This window comes from Poecile atricapillus, chromosome 2, assembly GCF_030490865.1.
Source record: "Poecile atricapillus isolate bPoeAtr1 chromosome 2, bPoeAtr1.hap1, whole genome shotgun sequence".
Classification (NCBI taxonomy): domain Eukaryota; kingdom Metazoa; phylum Chordata; class Aves; order Passeriformes; family Paridae; genus Poecile; species Poecile atricapillus.
The window spans coordinates 125,617,553-125,630,607 of record NC_081250.1 but is presented as its reverse complement, the minus strand read 5'-3'; positions in this window follow the sequence as shown (position 1 = coordinate 125,630,607).

Genomic DNA, 13,055 nt, shown 5'->3' with positions numbered 1-13,055 from the left:
TCATGATGACACACGGAGGCAGTGTCTCAGATGTGTGACTCTTCCATTACAGTCTGTGAAAATTTATCCCTAGCATTTCCAAACTCAGTGCAGGAACTGCAAATCCACTTCCACCCTGATTGTTGCAATATCAGTGACTTCAGAGACAGCATGAACTTAATGAACTCAGACAGCAACACCATTGACAGGATGCATTTAGTTTTAAAAAGGGCATGTAAGAGGGGGCTCTCTTATGGTGGCAGAGATCTTGCAAGCTAATGATAGAAAGGGCAATTTGCGATAGCTTTCCACCAGAAGGAAGATACTTGGGTAAACAGAAAATTCATGCAACAGAATTTGCTTGGTTTGGTTTAATTTTGGCTCTTAGTTCACTGGCTTTTTAAAGCAAACATTCACAGCAGGTACGTAGGTGGGCCTGAAGAGACACACAGCAGGTACTTTGCCACGCTAAAACAGATTGTAGTTGATGCAATTTGAACTAATTAGGTAACTGAAGGCAGGGGAGGAAACCTAGATGGGCAAGGTAGTTCTATGTGTAGCTCTACTAATTTCATGCTGGCACATTCAAGAGCCATGGAAATGACTCCTGGTAGCATGAGGAGAAAATGTTATGTTAATCTACCAAATTCAATACATCTATACTGTACATATTTATTACCTAGCTATTTTCCACATACATAAAGAAAAAAAAAAAAACTGGTTTGGAAAAGTTAAATTTTCCCTACTAATCCATGATGATGAAGTTTAAATTCTTAAATTTTTACTTGATAAATACTAATTTAACTTGCCCATTAATTTGCTTTTTTCATGGCTAGGCTAGGAGACCTTGAGTCAAATGCTTTCTTCTCATCACGAAAAAAATGCTTTATATCCCTGAGCCTCCATTTTCAGCAGTGACAAACCAGCACCGTGCCAGAGCCATTTGATTAATGCAGCTGTGCTTTCCCTTTCTTGAACCTCCTATGTGATCCTGTAGTGGGATGTTACTGATTTTTACAGCTTCGTGCACATCCAGCAAAACATTTTGTCGTGTCCTTACCTGAAGGTTCACTTGTATTCCCAATGGCACCAGGGAACATGTTTAGGGAAACTAAGCACATGCCTGGGTATGTCACAACCTAATGGGTTACCTGGCTTGAGGGGAGTAGGGATCATGGCTGTGGTTTCTAGGACTCCAGAATACACAAAGGCATGGAGACTTTTACCCTCTAAATTTCTCTACCTCATTACAGGTTAGCACTAATAGCACAAAAATCAACAATAGCAAATGGATATGATTAATAAAATTAAGATGTACATATATCAAGCAATAAAAATGATGACATAGAATCAATCATTGGCAGATGGCAGATAATATCAGCAGACAATTCTGTAGTAGCAACAAAGGGGGTATACATTATTGCAGGTTATTACAAACATAATTAGCGAATAGATTAAAATCGATTATTTCTATGGGTATATAATACTGGCCAGTATCAGGTGAATTAGACAGATTTCAGAAGGGGCCAAACCATACCAAAGGAGAGGATAAACTGACCCCAGAGGGCTACCCAGCCATCCCAAAGGTGGTAGGACAATCCCCCAAAACCATGATGGAAGGGAATTCAGTAAAATAATTATGCAAAGTTCTCACTTTGGAGATAATCTGAGTCTGGAGTCAGCCAGACATCTCTGGTGAGCATCTAGGTGCTTGCTTAAAGTTTCTGTGGGATTTAACCTGCTTAGGAAAGAAAAACAAGTGAAGCATAGGAAGTACTCAGAGACAGTGGCTTCACTTTGGACAAAAATGCCTTTTAGATCATAGAGGCATAGAGGGTATGGGACATCACCACTTCAAGCAGCCAATAGATGCTGTGAATTTCCACTTTTGCACAGGTAACAACCAACAGATGATGCTGTTTGCTGCTCCTTTAGAACCATTTTGTTTTCCCAAACTGTTTCAAATTTTTCAGACAGTATTTTTCAGACTTCTTATTTTGGGGCCTATCACTAGTGTCTCAGGATGTCTCTGATTTACAGGTACACAGGTGTACTTCAAAAATATCAGCTTCATTTCTCAAGCATGTTTCTTTTTCCCAAGTCTAGTACCCTGTATCACAGTTCCAGGCTGGTAGACTTTTCTCTGTCAATATTTTTCAGCAGAACTCTTTAGTTTGCTCAGCAATTTTTGTCCTTCCTCTCTTATGGCTGTTCATATCAGGACATGCAAAGATTTGAGGGTGTTGCTGGAGCAGAGCCCTCTATCCCAGGAGGCAGCAGTGCACATGCTGAGTCTAAGGAGGCAACACTGACATTTCTTTTTAATAACTGGATCTGCTGAAGCTCTGTTGTCGTGTTCACTCATTGGAGTTATTTTCTCCATGTTGCTACTGCTTCTCTTGATAAATGCCTGCATTTCTATATAGGTCTTTTTCTCCTACAACAAACCCTTTTTAATATTCTCTGCCATCAATGTTCATTCTTTAATTAATATCACCAGAGACTAATAGGTGTCTCAGCTATGCCACAGCAAAGCAAAAAGCTTTAACATGAACCACAACAGCAATGCTGGAATTTAATTATGATTGCAGCTGCTGGAAACAAAGATAAAAGATACAGATGAATAGTGATCTTCACCTACATCACAGATATTTGATGTGACAGAGGTTTCAATTCTCAAAGCTGTGCAAGTGCATGACTCTATGAATTTGTGGGAGAGTTTTTCACTTTCTAGAGTTAGGAAAAATTATTGCATTTGTAGTCAGTTTTTTTCTTTGAATGCTTCTAATTACAGCAAAAAGGGAGAGAAGAGTCAGAGTCAACTACAATTGTTCATCCCCAACAAATGTGGTAGCTTCAGTCTGAAAGAGGGTAGGTTTAGATTAGCTGTAAGGAAGACATTCTTTACTGTGATGGTGATCAGGTACAGGGACAGGTTGTCCAGAGAGGCTGTGGATGCCCCACCTCTGTAATTCTTCAAGGCCAGGTTGGATAAGGCTTTGAGCAACCTAGGTCTAGAGGAGGGTGCCCCTGCACATGACATGGGTGTTGGAACCAGATGGTCTTCAAGGTCCCTTACAATCTAAACCATTCCATGATTTTATGTTTGTTTAAAGTGTTATTACAGACTTCCAGGGACACAGATTCTGAAGGTGTTCATTCTCTTTGTGACACAATTAGAAATGTTTCTACTAATGTCTAAAATGAATTTTTTCTAAAACTTAAGCTCATTACTTCTTGTTACATTCCATGGCAGCATGGAAAACAAAAATTATTCTTATATCAAGTAGAAAACCGAATTTAACCTAAATGATGACCTTGTAGAAAAATTATTCCTTCCATTTTGACAATGATTCATGGAGAATTACAGTTTTGCTTGTGCCTTTCTTCTGTTTCCATCCTCTTAAATACCACTGTAGAAACATTGAAAGGGAGTGTCAAAAGTCCCTATTAAAGTCAGGACAGATGGCATATTACTCCTTCCTGAACTGTAAGCACAATTTTTCTTTTGAAGAAGAAAATGTTGAAATTACATAATTTGTTCTTGACATGTAGTTTGGCAAGTAATAGAATTTTTTTCAGTATCCAAATACTTAGAATTAGTTTTTAATTGTTGTTAGTAAGAGCCATTATTCCCTGTCTTCCCTCCAGTTCTTTAGTTCCTTTCTTGTATGTTCTCCACTGAGGTTACCTCAGCCTGTCCTTAAACATCATTCTGAACAATTTATCAGCCATGCTGAAACCCCAGACATGTAAGAATTTTACCTTCCAAGATCTCCCTATCCCATCCTTCACCTATGTTGAAATCTTACACTTTTTGGACTTAATTAATACAGACCTGCCCATTATTGAAGCAAAATTATTTTAAGCCCATTATTTTAAGCAAAAGCAAAAAAAAGAACTGAATATTTTGGCCTTCTCCACATCAAGCACATTTGCAAGTGAAGCAGAGGCCTTCCTCTTTCCTGATTCTTCCCTTACTAAGGCTGTTTAAAGCTGAATTTCTTGTTATTTGACATCTTCTTTTATGTCTAGGTCTTTCGGATCCTGTCTGTAATTGCTCAACCTCATTCTTCTCTTCCTGTAACTATGAACATGACCTCCTTTTCGTTTCTTCTTCCTCTTCAATTTGAGGTCAGTGATGAAATGACAGGGAGGAAAGCTGCCTCTGTGTTCTGATTGTTTCTGTATCTGTCTTTCCTATTAATTCTTTCTGAATGACAGCCATTCTTCTTATCTTAACCTTCCTTCCCATCAACTTCCCATGAAATTTTTGGGATGCACTACCTGAATTTAGTCAAATTTACCTTTTTGAAGGCTGTTGTTTTGCTTTCCTGGTCTGCCTTTTTCTTCAACTCTTTCTTTCTTTTGTCCACATTTATGCAAGCCAATTTCAATATCAGATTCTCTCTACTGGTTATTTAGTAATTTCCAGAATTAACTTCATGACAATAGAAATTAAAACAACAGAGATAAGAAACTCTGTGAGAATTAGGCTCTAAAATATTTCTGAATGGCTGAATTAGAAACGTGTATCCTTAATTAATTCAGCACACCTAGCAATACCACAGTCTGAAACTCCCTGAGGAAAAGTTTGTAGTAAACTACTATAATTAGATAAAATTTCTTTGATGAAGAGCAGTAAGAAGGTTGCATTAATTAATTGGTGTCCTGATCTCTAAAATGCAGGATAACATTTTTAAAAGCAGTCAGCGTCCCCTAACACATTAGTGGTATTATAAGGCTAATTTTCATTCACCAGGACATGAAAAATTTTCAGATTTCTACTTCTTTTGCACATTCTTAGGAAGACAATTCAAATTTAACTCCAGCTGTTTGCAGTAAATTTAAGTCCAGTTGTTCAACCCTCAAGACCTGTGTTTGTTAGTACTTCCCCATGAAGGAAGGGGAGTTTCTGCAATGGTCTCAATTCTGCAACTCCATTTCTGGGACCACTGGGATGGCCGTGTGCAGCTCAGTCCCTCCCCTTGCTTGTCTGTGTCCCCCCAGATACTCTTCTGTCTCATGCTGAGGTCATGCTGAGCTCTCAGCATTGGATCCACATGAAGCCAAATGGAAGCTGCTATTCTCCTTCAAAATGTAGCTAGATAGAAAGTATTTTAAACACCCTGCAACAATCACCAAGAACTGGGATACAAGGTTTGTGGGAAAGGATTAAAACCACCATTACTCACCTTCCAAAGGGTGTGTAACCAAGGGCAGGGAAGGCTCTGCTTCACCTGCTGAACTTGTTCCACTGTGTGGAAAAGTTAAATGCTGAGTGAGTCACAGAAAGTAAGCGTGATTCCTGAGAGAGGCAGTTGGGCTGGAGGGTGATGCTCTTTCAGCCAAAGTTTGTGTTTGCATTTTATATGAAACAAATATTGCATAAAATATTGATGCAATCCTTGTGGCCAGACCCAAACCAACTGTTCCAAGCTTTACTGTAAGAATCTAATTGCAATGCTGTAAGTCACACTCTTGCTTTCCCGTGCAATTAAAGTTTTTTCCATGTCAAGCAGGGCATTGCAAAAGCGGAAAATTGTGAGCAGTCTGAAGACAGGGCACCTGAGTGCAAACTATGAGTCAGGACTCACTAGGCAAAAGAGGGCATTGAACCCAATTTTCCTCAGCTCACATGAGTGCTCCACAACAGAGTGATTTATGAAAAGAGTTTGTTCCTCCGTCCAATCTGTGCTGATAAACGAGAATGAGCTCTGCACTTGCTGCTGAAGGAGATGTCCCTTGTGAAGGCCCAGAGCTGTGAAATCTACATGGAGAGAAGCATTACTTCACAGCACTGGCTCAGCCATCAGTGACCCAGAGAGGGAGGAACTTCAGTAAAATGTCAGAGCTCAGCACTTCCAGCCACCTCGTTTGCATAACTCCCTGTCAGTTTTGCTGCTGCCATGCTCAGATCCACGTATGCTTATACACAGGTCTCTCTGGGTTAGTGTTTTCAAGATATGTGTGTCACTCTCTTATTGCAGTTGTACTAGTGATAAATAAAAATATTACCTTTCTCTGATCATACTCTTTTTTCTTCCAATAATTCTGTCTAAATTACACATTAGGAAAATGACTGAGTATAGTTAAACATTGGAATAAATTGCCTGAAGAAATCTGTGAAAAGCTTTATCATAGAAGACTTTTACCAAGACACAAGACAAATATCTGCCAGGAAAGTTGTATGTAGAATTTATCCAGTGTCTGGGTGGGAGGTAGAATGGCTGATCTGTGGAAGCTCTTCCCAGCCATAACTTTCTATGATTCAAGCACCTCTGACTGTAAAGATTGCTTCATACTGCATGTGTATAGAAGCCTCTTGATCTTGATAACAGCACTGTATCTTATATCTTATAAACTTACCATGTCATTTTCAGGTTCACAGTTCATAAAACTTTATTTAATGAAAATAGTATCTAAAACCTTTCCAGCACAATGAAGTTAGCTCTGTGTCCAGGCAGCAGATAAGTTGCACTGGAATATAATTAATATATCTGCTGAGTTCTCAACAGTCTGCTGAATTGTCAGTGTAGGTAGAGGAATGCAGGCAATAAATGTTTACAGGGAAGAGACTACGTGATGCAAATTCTGGGGGTGCTCTTAGCATTTATCCCATGTAGTTGATGTAGTTGGGGCTCGATCTGCCTCAATCAACACAAGTGATCACATGTGTCAGGAGCACAGGCAGGGAACCAAGCAGAAGCTCCTGCTTTATTTCTGGTGACATAAGGAGAATATTCCGGTCATGGAGAAGATGTCCCAGGTAGTGTTTGAATGCTTTTAACCAGCAGAGTTAAGACTGAGCATTCAGTATATTGTTCATACAGTTTCAAAGAATCACCTGTGTATTTAAATGGTGCAACCCCCAGATCTCTCTGGTTAGGACTAAATTTCTCTGGTTAGGACCATTAATTCCTCATTTGGAAACTAATTTCTTCAAATTCTGCTCATTTTCCTGACAAAGAACCTGCCTCTCCTTCTACACATAAATGAGTCTCTAATTGCCTTTCCTCCTACTTGCAAGTCTGTACATGGAAGAGTTTTGGAGCTCTTTCTGCATAAATGTTGTTGTATTTCTGCCAGAAGGATGACTAAGAAAACAAAGCCAAAGATTGTAACTATCCTCATAATCTGGTTTTATACATCTCAGAATAAAAGTATATTTTAAACTGGTTTCTGCAGAAGGACCAGCCACAGAGTCATAATGAATTTTTTTGCTAGTACTTACTGAAAAGTGTGTTTAGCACTGACAGAAATAAAGAATCAGCAAGTTTATAAAGACCATCTTACTGTGTCTGTCTGGGAAGGTCAGAAAAAGGCAACAAGAAGGATCAGGAAAAGTTGTTAAACAGAAAGGAGAAAACTGAGGGCATATTTAATATTACCTGAAAAGTTCAGGCAGCCTCTGCAAAAAGTAAGAGAATGAACATTCAGTGAAGACAGAACAAGAAATCATGGATTTAAACTGCAGCAAGAAAGATTAATTCTCATCAGAAAAAAAATCTCTGAGAGAGTGGGAAATATCTCCTTGCAAGTTGTCAAAAACAAGTTATGCAGCTATCCATCAGAAATGCAGTGTTAGTGCTGATCCCTTCAGGGCCAAAGTCCTCCCAAGGTCCTTTCCAGCCATATTGCCTGGCTTCTGACATTATGATTTCTATGATAAGATAGAAACAGATGTAGATTTGACAGGAGAAGTTAGCAACTGGAAGAAAATACAGCTAAAACTTTAGAAGATCGTTCTCCTTCACTTCTTTGCCTCAGGAGATTGGAAGTCCCTGGGACAGTGTCTGACTATAAAAAGCAAAAAAACATGGAAGCAGAAATCAAAACCTCTGCTTATATGGTAAGTGTAAGGACACTTAGAAGTTGGAAACAGACTCTACTTTCATTCCTCTGGGGCTTGCTGCAGAGTTGGAAGATGTATAAATATTTATAGTAACAAGTAATAGTAGGCTTCTCATCTGCAGTGGCACCAGGAGGGATGGAGAGATTCTATAGTCATCATTCTGATGTTGTTCTGTGTGCATCGCTACTACAGCAGTCAAGATTCCAACATCTATTATGGCAACACCATCAGGGCCCTAGGTATTAATTAGGGAGGTAGTTAAACCTCTAACAAAATGGTAGAATTGAGGTCACATACAGAAAATCCTGATCTTGAACAGGCATGTTGCACCAAATGCAGTGACTTGGTTTTTGTCCAGATGAAAGTGGGAAAAATGTTGAGAGATTCATGAAGGAAGTGAAAGGTGTCACATTTGTTTCTCCAGCTCAGCTCACGGAGCTGTCAGATGTGAGCCACTGGGAAGAGAATGGAGCAGTTACACCACCTGGGCACTGAAGTTTATCCTTTGTTGCTGTTTGCACACTCAGCAAAAAGCCTGTAGTGGAAGCAACTGGCTTGTTAAAACAAGACCTGCTGATTTCTGATCTCAGGTTTTGGACATTCCCTCTCTATTCTCAGCTACATTTGAGCAAAATGCAAGCAGCCCAGCCCAGGCATTTTGTAATACAACCAAACTCTCTACCTGTTATGCAATGCAGGGAAAATATAAAGAGATGCTCCTGTTAAAAAATAGAAAATTGTCCAGAGTCATGCTGACCTGAAAAAAATTTGAAAAGAATTTTACAAGTATTCTGAAACAGCTGGACTGAGCTAAAAGGGCTCACAGGTACTCACTGGGAAACTGGAGGAATAGGACCTAAGTTTCAAAGCAGGAACTGACAGAAATACAGGTGCACAGCTGGGTGGGATGCTGTGGTTTATCCCCAGGCAGCAAGCAGCCAAGCAGTACACAGCCACTCACTAACACCAGGGATTGGGATTGGGAACAGAATCAGAAGAGTAAAAGGTAGAAAACTCTTGGGTTGATAGAAAGACCAAAAAAAGCCAAAAGCCATGCATACAAGCAAGGCAAAACAAGGACTTAATTAACTGCTACCCATGGGCTTGCATGTGTCCAGCCATCTCCAGGAGCTGGGAAGACAGATGAGATCACTCCAAGCATACCCCCACCCTTCCTTCTTCTTCCCTCGATTTTATAAACTGACCATGATGTAATATGATCTGGAATATCCCTTTGGCTCCCTGTCCTGGCCATGTCTCCTCCCAGCCTTCCAATACCTCCAACTTCCTCACCAGAGTGACAGTATGAAAAGCAGAAAAGGCCTTTGCTCTGTGCAAGCCTCACTCAGCAGTAATGAAAACATCTCTATATTATCAATGTTGTGTCTGGCATAAATTCAAAACACAGCCCCATACCAGCCACTGTGAAGAAAATTAGCACAATGCTAGCCAAAACCAGCACATAGTGGCTAAAGTGTGTGCCAGCAGGCTCCAGGGACCCTGACTCCAGCTGCCTGGAGCACACAGTATCTTGTCTCAGGTCTCCTCTCTTTAGAAGTCAGCAGAGATGGCAGGAACAAAGAACCGGGGGGAAAAGGAAAGGTCATAGAGGCGGCACCCACAAAAGCCAGAATGCAGAGATGAGAGTAACTGAGCATGGTTGGAGGCAACTCAAAGTAGGCAGGGAGTGGAAGAATCCCCACACAGCTCAGATTTACCTGATTTTTACCCAGGTCAGGGAAAAGCTCATCCATCCAGTTAAATACCAGTTCTTTTCTTGGAGTCAGAGAATTTCTTGCTTGTGCCAGGAAACAGTTAATGAGGAATCTTGGATGTCCATATCTGACATAGTTTGAAATGGGAAACCCAGGTTAAATTACTTTCTACCCCTAATTTGGCACATCAAAGCCTCCTTTTAAGACTGATGACCTAGCTGAAAAGCTTTAGGAAACCAGCTATCTCAGCCCATCTCTGTGATGCTGCTCTGCTGTGTTTGAACCACATTTTGGAGCAAAAAAAGAGAGATAAAAATTACTGGTTAAGTTATTTGGATCTCTGCTATTTTTAGGAAAATGTTTCTTCCTAAAAATGCAGTAAAAATCTGCTGCACCTAGGAACAAACTGTTTAATTACAAGTGGGTGTTACTGAGTATGATGGATGTTCTGTAGTACTAGTATGTAAGAATGGAGAGATGTAGGTTTATAGGAATTCCCTGAGTTTAGACACTTCAATTTTCAGTGCTCTTAAAATGAGCCAACATCAGTAATTTCCAAAGGAAATCACACCAGATTTCACTTTTATATGTATGTGCTCTGCTTGGATCAGGCAGCCCTCACTCAGTAAGATGAGTGTTATTCACACTGTTCTTAGAGGCTTTCCTCTGTCCAGGTATTTTATAATTCTCCTACAGTGAGCCAGACCCTTTCTTTTGTTTTTCTCCTTGTTTCTGATTGTCAGACAATAATATATTTGACAATAATATATTTTTCTCCTGCCTAAGCCATCAATCTGACAGGATCATTTGGCTTCATAAAAATCTGCTACCTTCTTTTTATGGCTACAGTGCAGCTATGCTAACTGTATGGCTAACTGTACTAAGCTTATCCCAAGCTGAAGAATGTTTCATAAATTCTGTGCTTTCTTTCTTGATTTCAAGGATTTTTGTCTTCTCAAAACCCAGTCAGAAGCCAAAAAATGTACACTTAAAACTTCTATCTGAAGAATGTGTATCTCACTCTCCTATATGCAGAGAAATTCAGAATACTCAGAAGGCAAAGAAGCAAATGGAGCAAAACCAAACTATATTATTAAAATTGAGTTTATTTTAAGGTAATTTCATTTAATATTTCATATTTTTCATTTTGGTGAGAGAAGCAGAGAGGCAAGGGACTGGTTTGGGGTTTATTTTTTCTGTTTGCTGAGTGCTCTGTCAGAGTTTGTCTCCAAAATGCAAAAATGCCTCCCCTTACTGAGCAAAATCAGGGAGCAGTAGGTTGGGCCCTGTAGTTTTATTTCTCATGTAGTAACAAAGAGAAGGCAAACTTTAAAGAGCCTGGGAATTGTTTTTCACATAACCCACCCAGCTATCTGTGTATACATGCACAATGCATGAAGGTGAGAAACCCTTTTGAATCTGTCATTATGATGATATCAGAAAAGTATTGCTTTATCACCAGTAACTCTAAAGTTCCTTGGATAATGGGTGCATAAGATTACAGGTCCTGTTGGTGTAGCTTATCTGGTCTGCTCACTTGTTTCCCATTACCAGCTCACTGCATCTGCCTCTGTTCCTGGGACATGTCCTCAGGAGAGCTCGCTGTGCCGCGGAGGCTGCGGTGCCCCCAGCCATGGGTGAACCCAGCGGGGCTCACACTGTGAGTGTGATCTGGGGAAGCCAGGAGGGGACACAGCCCAGTCATGACTACCATGGCAATAACACGGGTGGCCAGTGCCTCTGGTACTGTAGGGCAGTGTAGTTGTTCAGGCTGACCATACTGCCCATGGCTGGGAACACGGCCAGGTCCAGGAGCTGACACCTAATTTCCCTTGAATGAGCCCTGTGCAGCCCTAATGCCTGGTGGGAAGCCCTTTGAACAGAAGTGAGCAACCCAGCTTGCCAGGATCTTGCTACAGCTTGCAGAACTCATAGACACACTGACAAAACTGCAAGTTTTGGAGCTGCTGGTAGAGTTTGTGTGATTTTGAGCAGAGAGTCTTTTTCCCACAGGGTCGATGTACCTGCAGTTTGGTACGTAAAAGACTGGAAATCAAAGACAGCTTTGGGAGAGCTGGTGGGCTCAGAAGTTAGTCCACTTTTTTCTTTCTGCAGATCAGGTTTTCTGTAAACACTGTAATTATGCTTACAAACTCCACCACTCTCTTACATGTCTTCATGGGTTTGGATCAGCAGAAATTTAGAGTCTCTGATGGTACAAGCCAGAGGAGATTAGGTCACATATTAGCAAAGATGTAGTCAGTCAGCCCTTCATCACCAACCTCTGACTAGTGACACTACAGAGAAATAAATATATATGTAAGGAAACTCAGTTCAGTCAGTCCCAAATATTAAAAATCCCAACATACAATGGTGACCTCATATGGCTAATTTTAAATATATGTATTTTAAATTGATAAATTTAGGTGCTATTTCTTTTCAGGTACAGGTCTTTAGCGGGGTTTTGGTTTGGGCATTTTTGTAGTCAGCAAATCTATAAACTCAGTTTTTAAATGAAAGGCTCTGTCTCCCATGGGCCTTGAAGGAAGCTATGAATGAGAAATATGGGTAAAACCATCAGCTGGAAATACTGCTAGCAGAGTAGAGATATTCTGTGCAGATAGTGTGGAGAATAACTCCAAAATTGATGGAATTAGAAAATAGTCACATTTCTTAGGAAAAAAATAATCTAAAGAAAGCTACAAGAAAGGTCAGATCTGTTATAGTGCTTTGACTGGTTTTAGATGCTGTTCAAAATCACTTGATAATAGTAAAGAGTAATTCATATTGAGTAAAATAAGGTGATAGCAGAAAACATCAACATCTGTGTCATAGCAGAATTTCACATCTTCTGTGAAGGCAAGAAATGCTTGCTCTGTTGTTGCACACAGCATAAGATATCCTGTTTTTCTAGGAACATAAATGGTAAGGTACTTTTCTTCAATCTTTTTTTTATTCACAGCTGGTTAATCTTAGCAGTGACAAAGCTTCCTGAGCACAGTTATGCTCACCAAAGGAGAAGACACATAGCTACAGGCTCTTTTAATCATCAATTCCTGTCAGGGCTTTGGCACAGCTTGGACTGCTTTTCTTAGCAAGGCACCTGCTACATTTTAAAAAACAAACAAACAAACAAAACTTAATTTCTCTGGGAGGAAAATGCTGTGGCAGCAGCCTGCCAGCCTTGCTGGTACATCTGAGACTTTTATCAGCCAGCCCTGCCTGCACATGTAAGGCTCCCATCAGGTACTGGAGGGTGCTAGTATTTTTCCAGATATGTTCCCAAGGGCAAACTGCACATTCTTGTGAAGGTGTGGGAAGAGTATTGGGACTGTTATGCCCTAATGGGAATAAAACCGCTGTTTAAAGAGTCTCTTTAATAACAAGTTTTCACCACATCACAAAGATTTATCCATCACCAGGTTTTGAACATCATTCAGTGTTTTTTATACACGAATTCTATGACTCAGATAAGGATTTATTTTAAACCTTCAAACTCAGAGTAC